A 13,862-nucleotide genomic window follows, 5' to 3' on the forward strand; every position below is an offset into this window, starting at 1 on the left:
ATTTGAAATACTATTTTTGCAACCAAATAGAGGGAGAAATGAATTTTGGAATAGCTAAAGTTGCCCCCAGGCCTTCAGTGACCTCCGATGTGTATTTGACGAGTGAACTGAGCATAGGCACAAGTGTTCTCTGAGTGAAGAACATTATTTTGAAAAGGAATTTACACTGCAATGATGACTGAGCTACAAGCCTTTCAGTATCTGTCTGAGACCAACTATTCTGCTTAGAAGCCTCTATACACTTTAAAATTTGTACCTGAAGGCAAATAATAGTGAACTTGAAAGCCAGAGATTATAGTTTTGAAAGGTACATCAATTCTGAAAATAGAGTGGTTTCACTGTGGTGTTCCATCTGAAGAGTTGAATCAAGGGAAAAAAAAATACATCCAGGCTTCCTATTTCTTAGAATAAAGCACTTGTTCTCTTGCTAACTGACTTGTGTTATCAGATGTATTGCATACTAAAAATAGAATTACTGAGAGAGTTGAGGTCTGCCTCATGTGCTGGAAGATCACCCTAAGTCCTGTTTAGTTAATGTTACAGCAGTGTTAGAGATCAGCTTTGCTTCCTTTCTAAAGGAATCACGGTTGTATTTGACAGAGCCTCTGTTAATGCATTTTGGAAAATGTAAAGACATATTGATTATCTTTCATCACTTTGAAGGAAAAAAAAACAGCATTATAAAGCAATCAAAAAGTGTCATTGTGTTCCACATTAACTTATGTACTGTTTTATTCACATATTCAGTTGTTTTCAAAGACAAAGAGGAATTCTAAGAGAATAATAAACATTGACCGTGACCAGAGACTTTATTGTTTAAATGCAGTTGAGGAAAAATTTGCTTTTAATAAAGTGAACTCCTGAAGGAAGAATAAGTTATACTACTAATGACATAATTGTGGTGTGATGTGTAGGATCCTATGATTTAATCAATTCAGTATGAAATTTACAATATCATTAAGACTATTCTTCAGGATTTCAACAAACACTGTATCCTCAACTTTGTAAGATTTTAAAACAAGTTTAGTGTAAAAAAAGGTACATTAGTAGCTGTATAGTACTTAACTGTCACAATGATTTGCTACAGGGACTAGATCCTATTGCAAGCTGTCAAATTTGTATATTGCTGTAATACCAAACCATAAAATCTTTTGAGTAAAATGGAAAATGTCAGATAGGCATGACTACAAATAATATACTTTCTGAAGGCTGTAGACATCTATAGGAGAAGATGTGTAAATGCATGAAATGTTATCTTGTTACTATGGATTTTTCTTTATCTGCTGAAAGAAAACTCCGAGGCAAAAGGAAATTGATTGGAATCTTTAAATTTTTACTTTTGAACTCATTTTTCCTGGGGACTAATTTTTGCAACATTATTAGATAGATAAGTAGAACTTCAGATGATTCACGATTAAAACATATTGTAAGAGAGTAATCTTATTTTTTAGCTTGCATTTCTGAATTATTCAATTTTTTTGTGATCTTATCTGTGTGAATAGTGATTACTGATGGATCTTTTAATTGAGTTAGTGAGCTGGGGTCGAGGTTCCAGAGATGGGGTCCCCCCCTTCACTCCAGCATTGACTGGGCCAATGCCAACAAACACATGCCAAACCAAGGCAGCTGCTAGGTGGCTCTAAACTATCTATAGGGTTTTCCTTGGCTAACAGTGATTGATAGCAGAGAGGTTATAGTTTTGGAAAGGTATAGTCATTATTTTGAAACAGTGGATTCATTATTATTTGTTTTTCTAATATTTTAGCATAAATTAGGTTGTTTATTCTCTCAGAAGGGTGTTTTTAGAATCTACAAAAATAGGTTGTGAGATGTTTTTGTATAGAGGGTGAATTTTTCCATAACTTGTAATTAATTTAACATATCACTGTGGTATATTTTAGACATGTTCTTTTATTTTTTTTATTTTTTTTTTGTATGGAACATATTTATTTATTTATTTTTTCAATATATGAAGTTTATTGTCAAATTGGTTTCCATACAACACCCAGTGCTCATCCCAAAAGGTGCCCTCCTCAATACCCATCACCCACCCTCCCCTTCCTCCCACCCCCCATCAACCCTCAGTTTGTTCTCAGTTTTTAAGAGTCTCTTATGCTTTGGCTTTCTTCAACTCTAACCTCTTTTTTTTTCCTTCCCCTCCCCCATGGGTTTCTGTTAAGTTTCTCAGGATCCACATAAGAGTGAAACCATATGGTATCTGTCTTTCTCTATATGGCTTATTTCACTTAGCATAACACTCTCCAGTTCCATCCATGTTGCTACCAAGGGCCATATTTCATTCTTTCTCATTGCCACGTAGTACTCCATGGTGTATATAAACCACAATTTCTTTATCCATTCATCAGTTGATGGACATTTAGGCTCTTTCCATAATTTGGCTATTGTTGAGAGTGCTGCTATAAACATTGGGGTACAAGTGCCCCTATAGGCCCCTATAATTTAGTGATGTCATTTTCTAACATGAGTTCATAAATACAGGTACCAGCACTGTTTTAGCCAGCCACAGTTTGGACTTCCTGATTGAAATATGAAAATGCCTTTACATTCATCTGTGTTACTGTTTGGATCATGTAATTGTACGTCTCTGTTACATTGAGATTAGGCTGTTTGTATCCAGTGTCCTCCACTTACGCCAGCTTGCCATGCAGATTGATCTCTCTTAAACTCATCTGTAAACTGCGGTGGTTGTGAGGATGAAGTAAGAAAGTGAAGGGCCTGTAATATAGTCTCTGTGAGCTGCCATTTGGCCAATCAGGAACAGAGCAGATAAATGTTTCTAAGGAGGGAGTAGGTTCCTGGCTCTATTTTGTATGTTTGTTTATTTATCTGTTCAATAATTATTTCTTTAAGGCTTGCTTTGTGGTTACGTGATAGATTTTATTTCATTTCTACAAATATTACAGAATAATGGAAGTTATTGAACATTAGACAAACAAATATTAGACAAGCAAAGCAGTATGAAAAGATCTTTTGTAGTAGAAATCTGGACTGCAGTGAAGGACCTTACTATATTTGGAGTATCAGGGTTGGCAATCCAGAGGTGGAGAAAAGCTTCCTGGAAGAAGCAATGCGTTAATCTGAGACCTGAAAGATGAGGAGAGCTAGCTGGAAGAGGGGTCAGTATGCTTAGTAGCCTGGAAGTGGGGGGAATTGTAAGGTCTAGGAAGTGAAATTTCAGTAGAGCTGGAGCATGGAGTATAAAGAGGGAGATTGGAGTCTTGCGGAGAGAAAGCCTCAGATGATCTGGAACTGTGCGGTCCAACATGATAGCCACCGGCCACTTATGGCTGTTGAACACCTAGAATGTGGTTAGTGTTACTAAAGAATTGAACTTTAAAATTTTTGTTTTTTGGGGGCACCTGGGTGGCTCAGTAGGTTGAGCATTCAACTCTTGATTTTGGTTCAGGTCATGATCCCAGGATCATGGGATTGAGCTCCGCATCAGGCTCCGTGCTTGGTATGGAGCCTACTTGGGATTCTCTCTCACCTTCCCTCCTCCTGCCCTTCTCTCTTTCTCTCTGTCTCAAATAAAATTAAAAAAAAAAATTGTATTTATTCTCATTCACATGGACACACCTCCCACTGCATTCCACTGACCCTCCACAAGTTTAGGCCCAACCACAGATATGGAGCACCAGCATGCAGGGGCTGGTAATGTCTAGCCCTAAAATATGCCTCTGTTGTACAGTGCCCAACAACAGTTCTGCCTCTCTAAATGAACCCTGACTAAGATACGTCCTAAGACAGTTAATTTCCACTCCTGCTATGTAACCTGAAGCAGGTGGGCAGTGGGCTAATGTTGGCAGGAACTATATTTTCACACTCCCCTTTTATTTTAAATTTTATTTAATTTTAATAAGCTACACTTAAAAACTGATGCAGCATAAACACATGAAAGACAATTGTAGTTTTGGTAGGTATACATTTCAAACACCCTTGAAAATTTAGTATCATAGTTGAGATGTGCTGTAAGTGCAAATAAGTACACAGCATATTTAAAAGACAGTATGAAAAAAAAGAATGTGAAATGTCTCATTAATTTTCATATTGGCTACATGTCAAAATGATAATATTTTACATTTGTTGACTTAAATAAGATATATTAAAATTAATTTCACCTGATTTATTTTTTATTGTAAAATATACTTAACATAAAATTTTCAATTTAATCATTTTTAGGTGTATATTTCTGTAGCATTAAATGTATTTACATCTCATGCCCCTGTATCTTCAGAACTTTTTCATCTTTCTAAATTAAGCTTACTCATTGAACAAATAATTCTCCATTCTTTCTACCCTCACCCATTTTTTAATGTTGCTCCTGAAATATTAAAAATTGTAGTATGGCTTCTATTGTATTTCTGTGGACATTGCTATTCTAGAAGACTTTGTACTTTATTATAAACACACTGGAGAACCTTTAATTACTGTTAAGAAGTGGAGTAGCATGGTCATATTTGTATTTCAACTATTTTTTTTTAAGTTTATTTATTTATTTTGAGAGAGACAGAGTCAGTGCAAGTGGGGGAGGGGCAGAGAGAAAGAGAGAGAATCCCAAGCAGGCTCTGTGCTGGCAGCACAGAGACCAATGTGGGGCTCCAACTCACAAACCGTGAGATCATGACTTGAGCCAAAACCAAGAGTCAGACGCTTAACTGACTGAGCCACCCAAGAGCCCCTGAGCACAGGGCTCCACCACTGGAAGGAACATAAGGTTCGGGGGAAGTACATTTTGCACATACTTAATCTGAGGTCCTTATAGTTCATCTCCTGTTGCTCAGGAGAGAGATGTCCCAGAATCCTCCTTGTTGTGGGTATGTAGCTATTTAACAGCTTGCTCCTAGATTGTTAGGGCTAGAGGCATGTGATGGTCAATGACTATTACTGGTCAGTAATTCAGAGGTGGTGAACAACTGGGCTTTCTCTGGATGTGCGTTTGGTTCATGATAGTAGTGTATCTGCCATTCCAAACTCTTATTTGAAGTGTAATAGTAAACACAGTGTCAGCCCTGTAAGTTGCATTTAAGTTTTTCTTAAAGCAAAGTTGAAAATGAAAACGAAATCTATGGAAGTGAAATAGTTTGGTTCATAAGAAGACAAGCAAGAAAGAATGTCTCATGTTCTCCTGAAAGATAAATGTGTCCTTCAACCAATAAAAACACAGTATACTCTGGTATGTTGTTGCCAAGATGGGTGGCCACAGTATGAAAAAGGATTTGTTGTAAGAGTCACACGGGATTCACAAATCCATGAAAAGGTATTCATTTCAGGATTGTTTTTAGTTGTAATTTTAGCCTAATTTTAGTTCAAAATCATCTTTTTACTAACAGTTTTGGAGATAAAACTGACTTTAGGGTAAAATTTTAAATTGTGAATTTTTTCCATTCAGAATATAAAATACATTCCATCTTTCTTTGGTAACAAAATATTTTCCTTTAAATAAATGGAAAAATAGTCAAATAAATTGACCACTTTTCTTTACAGGAATAGTACTTAAGGTTAATTAACACTTAACCATTTTTCCCCTAGAGTCATCTGTTGCTCCTAATTGATTTAAAATTCATTGATTTTAAAACACTTATTCTCTATAGACAAAGCAAAAAAAATATGGTAAAATCTTTTCACTAAACAGATATTTTTCAGTAAAAAGAATTGTGAGATTCTGGCAAAAGTATAATTTTCATAGACTAATGAGCTATCTGACCAGAGCCAGCTGAGCTTCATGTGTTTTTTTTTACAGTGATAAATTGACCATGTCAAAATATGCAATCTAGTCTGGTGAAATATTTTACTATGAAAGTTTAATTCTCATTTTTTATTTATGAAAGCAGGGGAGTGTCATACTAGCTGATAATATGCTGGCCATTTGGTATGATTTATTTCAATGAGTGTCACTTGTTGATGTGTTTAGTGATTGTTGACCTATATTTAATTCTAAAACTCTAAGTGGTATGAAATGTAATAAATCAGCTGCTGTAGTTAAAAAAAAAAAAACAAAACAAATCATAATCCACAGATCTATTCAGTTGTCTTTTCTTAGTTTTAATGATGTCACAGCTTTATATTTGACAGCTGTTGATTTGGGGACAATGGAAGATTAACAGATTTCTTTACAATTGTGGGAATCTGCTTAGAATAATTTCTACAAAGCATATCTTTAAAATGTAATAAAATCATCTTTTATTACATGATTTTGGAATTCCAGCTTGTCATTTTCAAGGTTTTGAGGAAAATTATGGAATAAAGAGCATTTCTTTCATTCATTTATCAATCTTTTATTCAGTAAATACTTATGGAGCTGATCTTAGCATTTATTGCTTGATGACAAGGTGCACAAGATGGATAGGGTCACTCCTCTTTTTGGGTTTCCATTCTGGAAGAATTTAGATGTAGAACTTCTAAGGATGTGATTTCTTCTTTGGGTCATTTTGGAAGGCAGAAGGAAGGGCTGGAATAGAATGTTCATCTAAGGCATTTATTTACAGAGAGATTGAAATATGTACATCTGTTTCCTAATGTTTCCTAACAGGTATTTTTCTCACGTAGATAATTTCTTACAAATAGATAAAGTTTTAAAAAATGTACTGGGGAGCCTGGGGAGCTCAGTTGGTGAAGTGTCTGACTCTTAATATTGGCGCAGGTCATGATCTCACCATCTTGAGATCGAGCCCCGTGTTGGGCTCCACACTGAGTGTGGAACTTGCTTGGGATCCTCTCTCTCCCTTTCTCTCTGCCCTTCCCTTGCTCATGCTGTCTCTCAAATAAATAAACTTTAAAAATGTACATCTTTCAGATATGAAATTAGTTTGAGATCATTTTAGAAATAATAAACATCTTTGAAAGCATGATTTTAAGGGGCACCTGGGTGGCTCAATTGGTTAAGTGTCTGACTTTTGATTTTGGCTCAGGTCATGATTCCACAGTCGGTGAGATCAAGCCCCGCACTGACAGCATGGAGCCTGCTTGGGATTCTCTGTCACTCCTTCTCTCTCTGCCCTTCACCTGTGCTCACTCTCCCTCTCCCTGTCCTAAAAATAAATAAACATTCTTAAACAATTTAAAAAACCTGGGGCACTTGGGTGGCTCAGTCGGTTAAGCGGCTGACTTCAGGTCAGGTCATGATCTCACAGTTTGTGAGTTCAAGCCCCACATCGGACTCTGTACTGAAAGCTCGAAGCCTAGAGCCAGCTTCTGATTCTGTGTCTCCCCCTCTGTCTCTTCCCCTTCACCACTCATGCTCTCTCTCTCTCTCTCTCTCTCTCTCTCTCAAAAATAAATATTAAAAAAAATTCTTTTTAATTTAAAAAACCATAATTTTGTTTTATTTTTTTAAGGTTTATTCATTTTTCAGAGACAGAGAGACAGAGCGTGAGTGGGGGAGGGGCAGAGAGGAAGGGAGACAAAGAATCTGAAACAGGCTCCAGGTTCTGAGCTCTCAGCACAGAGCCGGATGCGGGGCGAATTCACGGATGGTGAGATCATGACCTGAGCTGAAGTCGGACGCTTAACCGACTGAGCCACCCATGCACCCCAAAAAACCATAATTTTAAAATAGTGGTATACTGTTACCATAAAATTTTAAATTAGTCATAGCTTACAACAAAATTAAATATGAATAAAAACATTCATAATGATGAAAAGTTATTTATAATATGTACTGTTTCAAATACCACAATGTCTCAGAGTTGTTGTTTAAACAATTGAAGAGCATTGGGTGTTGTATGGAAACCAATTTGACAATAAATTTCATATTTAAAAAAAATAAATAAAGAATTGAAGAGTTACGTTACTTCACTTATACTGCACAGTAAAAGGCATAAACTCAGTACTGCTGTAGGAATTTGCTTTAAAATTTCTCTAGGAAGAGGCCATTCAGAGATAACTATCCTTTGGTATTACCCCTTTCTTATGTTTCTCAAAGCAATTTGTAAATATTTTTCAAATAATAATTTTAGTTGGCAGATCAACTTAGAACTAAGGAGATTAATAGCCCAAATGTTTTTAGAAACAACAAAAAATTTTTTAAATACTTCTAATTCTTAAGTCCTGTTTCTCTAAAAATCCTTTTTCATAATGTGAAAATAAAGAAGTCAACAACACGAGAATCACTCCTTTTCCTGGCAGGCCCAGCAGTTAATATATGTGCATTTTCAGGCTTCTCAATTTGACAGGGGCAATCACCATTTAATTTCAAAATTCCATTTATCTTAGTGATAGCCTTAGAACTATTGAGTCTTCTTTTCCTGTCTGTGACAGCATTACTGTGTCTCTGCTCTTTGCCACATGCTGATTTGGGGATCCCTGCCCAACACCTATGGCATATAACACCACTGCCATGTACATTCTGCATAGATAAGGCATGACAGCCTTGTAACCTCAGCTTGCTGTGCATGCAGAGGGGGACAGCCCACCTGCACTGGGGAAAGCAAACAAGCAAGTGTGATGTGTTCATCCTTAATCACATTCTGTTTCTCCCAGAGACGTTTCAAGAAAATGATAGGCCACGCTCAGAGTTCAGGTTATCAGCCTGAGACACACGAGGTGCAGGGCATCTCCATAGCCAATAAGGCTAAACTGTACTATTGAACTTTGACCTGTTTATTTAATGTTAGAATTTTAATATACAGATCATGTACAGCTCTTGGTCCTTTAACTTTTGGTTTAAAAGACTTACTGTTTTAGTTATAAAAGTAATGTGTGTTTCTCTTCAAAGATTAAAAAAAACAACTAAGTGTATAAAATACACAAATAATCTCCAGCTCCATGGCACTCCACAGAAGTGATCATGTTTCATATTGATTCTTAGCTTCTTTCTATAGAAAAAACAGCTTGGAAGGATACAGCATTTTACCATCTTGTGTTATAATTGAGTATGTGTCAGTAGCCTATTATATATATGATAGTCAAACACATGTATGTAAACCTGTTTTATAAAAATGTCAATCTTAAAGATAGTTGTGTTGTTCCTTTGGTCTGTGAACCCAGCAGTACTCCTAATATTTCACACGCCTTTGCTTATCTCACCCATTTTGAAATCTTTTAGTCTGCAGGTTTGAATTTTGTTTTTTTAATAGAATTCGATTATCTGAATTGCACTAAAGGTAGTGCTGACTGGTTCTTGTGTGACTTGGAACACATTTTTCTCATACATAAAACATTAAAAATGATTAAGTACCAGTACAGTTCACAAATGTTTAATTTTTTAAAAGAAACTTTTGATTTGTAAATGGTTACAGATTCCTAAGAAGTTGTGAAGTTAGTATGCTCTTCTGTGCTCTTCTCCCAGTGCCCTCCTCTGGTTACCACTTACCTACATATAGTACAGTATCAAAACCAGGAAATTGATATGTATGTAGAGTTCTATGTAGTTTTATCATGTTTATTGCTATAATTTTATTATAAGGAAATGTAGTTTCTTGGAAATGGTTAAAAGGAAGTCAAACAAAAATAGTAGCAATGTATTATGGCTTATAGCATATGCAAAAGTAAAAATAACTCGACACTTGGCATAAAGCCCTGTAAAATTGTGCAAAAATTTGATCTTACACTTCACCAGAGGACTAATATGGATAGCACATAAGTGCATGACAAGTTGCTTAATATCTTTATCCATTAGGTAAAGCAAGTAAAACCACAATGGGATGCCACTACCTATCTGTGAAATAGTTAAAATCAATATAACTGACAATACCAACTGGTGATGGAACTCTGTTACATTGGAAATCTCTTATATTCTGATGGGAATGCAAAATGGTACAGCCATGCTGGGAAACAGTCTGGCATATTAAATTAAACATGCAATTTACCATGTTGCCCAGCAATCTCACTCCTAGGAATTTATCTAAAAGAAATTTTATGTTCACACAAAAACCTGTAAGTGACATTTTTTTGTGGCTTTATTCATCATCACCAAAATCTGGAAACAGCCTGATGGTTTCCAACTGGCTAATGAATTAACAAACCGTGGAAACAAACTGATACCATCAATGTAGATGAATCTTAAATGCAGCATGCTAGATGAAAGAAGCCTGACTGAAAGACTCCATACTATATAATTCCATTTCTATTACATTGTGGCAAAACAAAACAAAACAAAACAAAACAAAACAAAACAAAACTAAGCTAACCCCCTCCCCAAAACTATAAGGACAGAGACTGCACAGGGGTGGAGTGTTGACTACAGAAGGACCCAAGGGAATTTTTTTGTGCTGGTGGAACTGCTGTATATGTTAATTGTGGTGGGCGTTGCATGACTGAGTTGTTTTACTGAAATTTATAGAAGTGTACACCTGAAAGGGTAAATTTTACTATAGTTAATTACACAGTAATTTTAAAATTATGTGTAAAACTTTGCAAAGGCCCATGGTGGGTGTTGATACAATGTGACTTTTGCCCAGTGTTCTGAATGTCAAAGTGAAGAAATTCAATGAGGCGCAGTAAATGGTGGGAATAACTATTACTTTTTCAAGGTAGCCAAATGCCTTGTTATCTAATTAGTGCCATGCATGAATGGATGAACGAGATACCCGCTGTCCCTACCTACTATCCAGAGAAACTATAGCCAAGAATAAAAATTATGTGTAAAACTTTATTTTTAATATTGAGCATGTGGCTCTTGATTTTGGGATTGTAAACTCAAGCCTTATGTTGGGTGTAGAGATTACTTAAAAAAATGAAATCTTAAAAAAAATATTACTAGACTGACTATGGAAATGACTAACAAAACTAATGATAACTCAGTGGCATAAGGAGAAAGAAAATGTGAAGGGAAAGAAAAATAGAGGAAATCAAAGAATGGAGATGACAGCAGAAAAGGAAAGGTTTTGGGAAGCTTAAGAGGCAATAAAGACCATGACTGCTCACATCCCACCCCAAACTCAGTGTTTTCTTTCCTTCTTGACAACATTTGACTTTTGTGGCTGGAATCTTCTGCTCATAAGGCTTTTCATGTAGATCTCCTTCCATTCAGAAAGTTCTGATCTCAGGTAGTTATTTCCATAGTTAAAATCCTACTGCCAAAATGATTCCTAAGAAGGGTGTTAATTTTAGCTTCTACTGCTTCATCAACATAATCATTATCTCATTGAAGAGTAAATGAAATATTTGTTATGTTGGCACATTGACTGGCACTGAGTAAGTTCCAATAATTAAATGTCATGAAGTGATGGTGTTGACTCTTATTTAAAAATGAGAAATCAGAGGTTTAATGTGGTTATATAGGTAATAATTGAAGAGCTGTGCTAAACCTGGCCTCTTGACCCAAATCCCATGCTCTATGCTACTAGGCTATATTCATCATTGAGTTAGGTAGCTCCTTGAACTTTTCAAAGGCTGAAAACAAGCACTGATGTGCAGAAGTTAATTGTGTCCAATATCTTCCATGAAAATGATCATCTCAGTCAGGTATACAAACTTTTTGTTTTATTTTGTTTTGTTCTCTATGTCAGAGGACATTAGCTGTGTCCAGTACTATAAAAAGATGTCTATGTTATTTAAGTCCTTGGGAGAAATAAGTTGCAAGAGAATTGGGGAAGTATTCTTAAATTAAGTTACAAAATATTCTCACATAGTGCCATTAGCCTTGCAGGGCCCGTCAAACTCCAGTTTGCTCTTGCCTGGTGTCAGATCTGTTGGAAAGCTTTGACAAACAGTTGGTATGTCAGAGACAGAAGCCTCAGAGAGGCACATAAAGACACGTAAATCTATCATCTAAATAAACTCTACCAGTGGCAGGTGTCTCCGAATTCTAACTCACAGTGATGGGGGCACATGGGTTTTGTTAACCAGAAACAGCATTTTAACATTGACAGCTTTTAAAAAGACAGTTCTAGATAGGGATTTGCTATCTGAAAAACTGCAAACTAACCTTTCCCTCAAATGAAAATATTGTACTGGAGTTCACTTTATAGAGAAGAGAAAGATGTCATCATTGGGTTTGATTTCCTAACGTCTGAATCTTTTAAGTATATAAGCAATTTTTATATAAGCTGTTCTTAGAACTTAGCCAGAATGAAAACTTTGGTTATAGAAAGTTATGTACAATTAAAATTTACCACTTCGTTTTTACACTTGTGAAGGGCATATTATTTCCTTTATGTTGAAAAAAAAATGCAGATGGTTTTGAAGCATTCCAGTTACTGTATTAAATTCAACACAAACATTTCACCTGTCTACCCTTTGCAATGTTTATTATTTGTGAATAACTCTAAAAGGCTAGATAGATCCTTGTATTTAGTAGTTTTGCCGAGTCTTTTGTGGCTGCTGTAAAAGGTATTAGCCAGTGACCCTAGCTGACCATTCAGCCTTGACATGCAGGCATAACCTTGTTGCTTCTGTACATCAAAATGTGTGTTTTACATGGAAAGGTATGTATTCTACAGGTTTTCATGAATTTGGGGGTTTACAGAGGTCTCTGGACCTCTGACAATATCTTCTACCATATATAGTGAGTGGATGATTTCCATCCTTGAGAATGAAGGTCTCCTTTCTTTGTACTTGTGAGGCAATAAACAGAATCCCCTCTTTCTCAAGCAAAAGAAGGGATATGACACAATTTCCTCCCCAAGTGGACCCCAGTAGAAAATACCTCAGCTGTGATGGTGACATGGTATGCAGTGAGTGGACTGTCAACAAAACAATTCTGTATTCGGATATTTTGCCAGTGCCCCCCAGAACAGATCCCAGAGCTTAGTATCTCTTTGCATGTAGTAAATTAGTTGTGATTCTTTCTGTTTAGCCAGAGTTTTTACATGCTTTTTTTTTTTTAACTTAACAAGCCTATATAGTCAATTTGATCTTATCAGAAAGGGCAAGCTAGCTGGTGGAGAGAAGAGAGACCCCTTCTCCTGGACATTTTATTTAGTTATTTTGAAAGATTTTTATTTGGAGGATAAATTAGATCTTTGGCACAATGATTTGTCTTGTTCGTATTCTTAAAATGAGTCAATCCTCGCTTATCCCCACTCATGGAAAGGAACACTAGTAGCAGAGCTTGTGGGAAAGAACTGACAGCGTGTGTGTGCCCTGCAGTGAGTGCTTTGCCCAGCCCTACCACGTGCATCACCCTTGTAGTTCTTGACAGTTCTGTATCCTCATTCTTTCTGTTCCCCCTTTGCCAGACCCTGTTGTAGACATGCTGCTGTGATGAAACAATAGTAAAAACAACAGCAAATCCCCCCAGAGCTCTTGCTTTCATGATGTTTTATGGTAGGCATTATTGCCAACTCATTTTTACTAGAAAGAGATAATTTTAAGGAAATTGAGATATATGAAAATACAGTCAAGATATACAATATGGGAAGTGGTTGACCTGGGATTAAATTGATCTGTATTAATGCTAAAGCCTTTGCTATGTACACTACTATTCATTAATGCCTAGCATATTGGGCTTTTGAAACTTATGATACATTGAATTTTTTAAGGTAGATTAGGAATCTGTACACTGAACAACAACAATAATAATGAAGGCTTACCATGAAAATGACAGTTTTAAGTAGGAAGTAGAAGGTTGCATTGGCACACCACCCCTGCCCCTACCCTATCTTATTTAAGATGCTATTTCTCATCCTAGATGGGAATAGCCAGCATAATCTCTAGAATGGGGACACAACAGCCTGAGCTCCTGCTTGAGTCATCCATGGATTTTTCCCAAGATAATATGTCACCTGTCATTCTCCCCTGAAACCTTAGGATTTTGTGCTCAGTTATTTTAAGTTTTGTTAGTTGACCTAATGTGTGGATAAGCTACTTCTTTTGACTAGTGTACTTCTCCTATCCTGGAATCTCTCTTTCCTTTTGTATCCTATTACAGCCTCAAAAATAATAAGTAGAATCAAAATCTT

At 36.2% G+C, this 13,862-nt stretch overlaps 1 protein-coding gene across 3 annotated transcripts in view; it reads left to right on the top strand.

Annotated features, from left to right (window-relative positions):
• Nucleotides 1-13,862, top strand: part of KDM4C (lysine demethylase 4C) — a 431,545-nt gene that overhangs the window by 313,936 nt on the left and 103,747 nt on the right. The gene's annotated exons all lie outside the window — the stretch shown is intronic.

The sequence above is a fragment of the Panthera tigris genome, chromosome D4 (assembly GCF_018350195.1).
Source record: "Panthera tigris isolate Pti1 chromosome D4, P.tigris_Pti1_mat1.1, whole genome shotgun sequence".
Taxonomy (NCBI): Eukaryota; Metazoa; Chordata; class Mammalia; order Carnivora; family Felidae; genus Panthera; species Panthera tigris.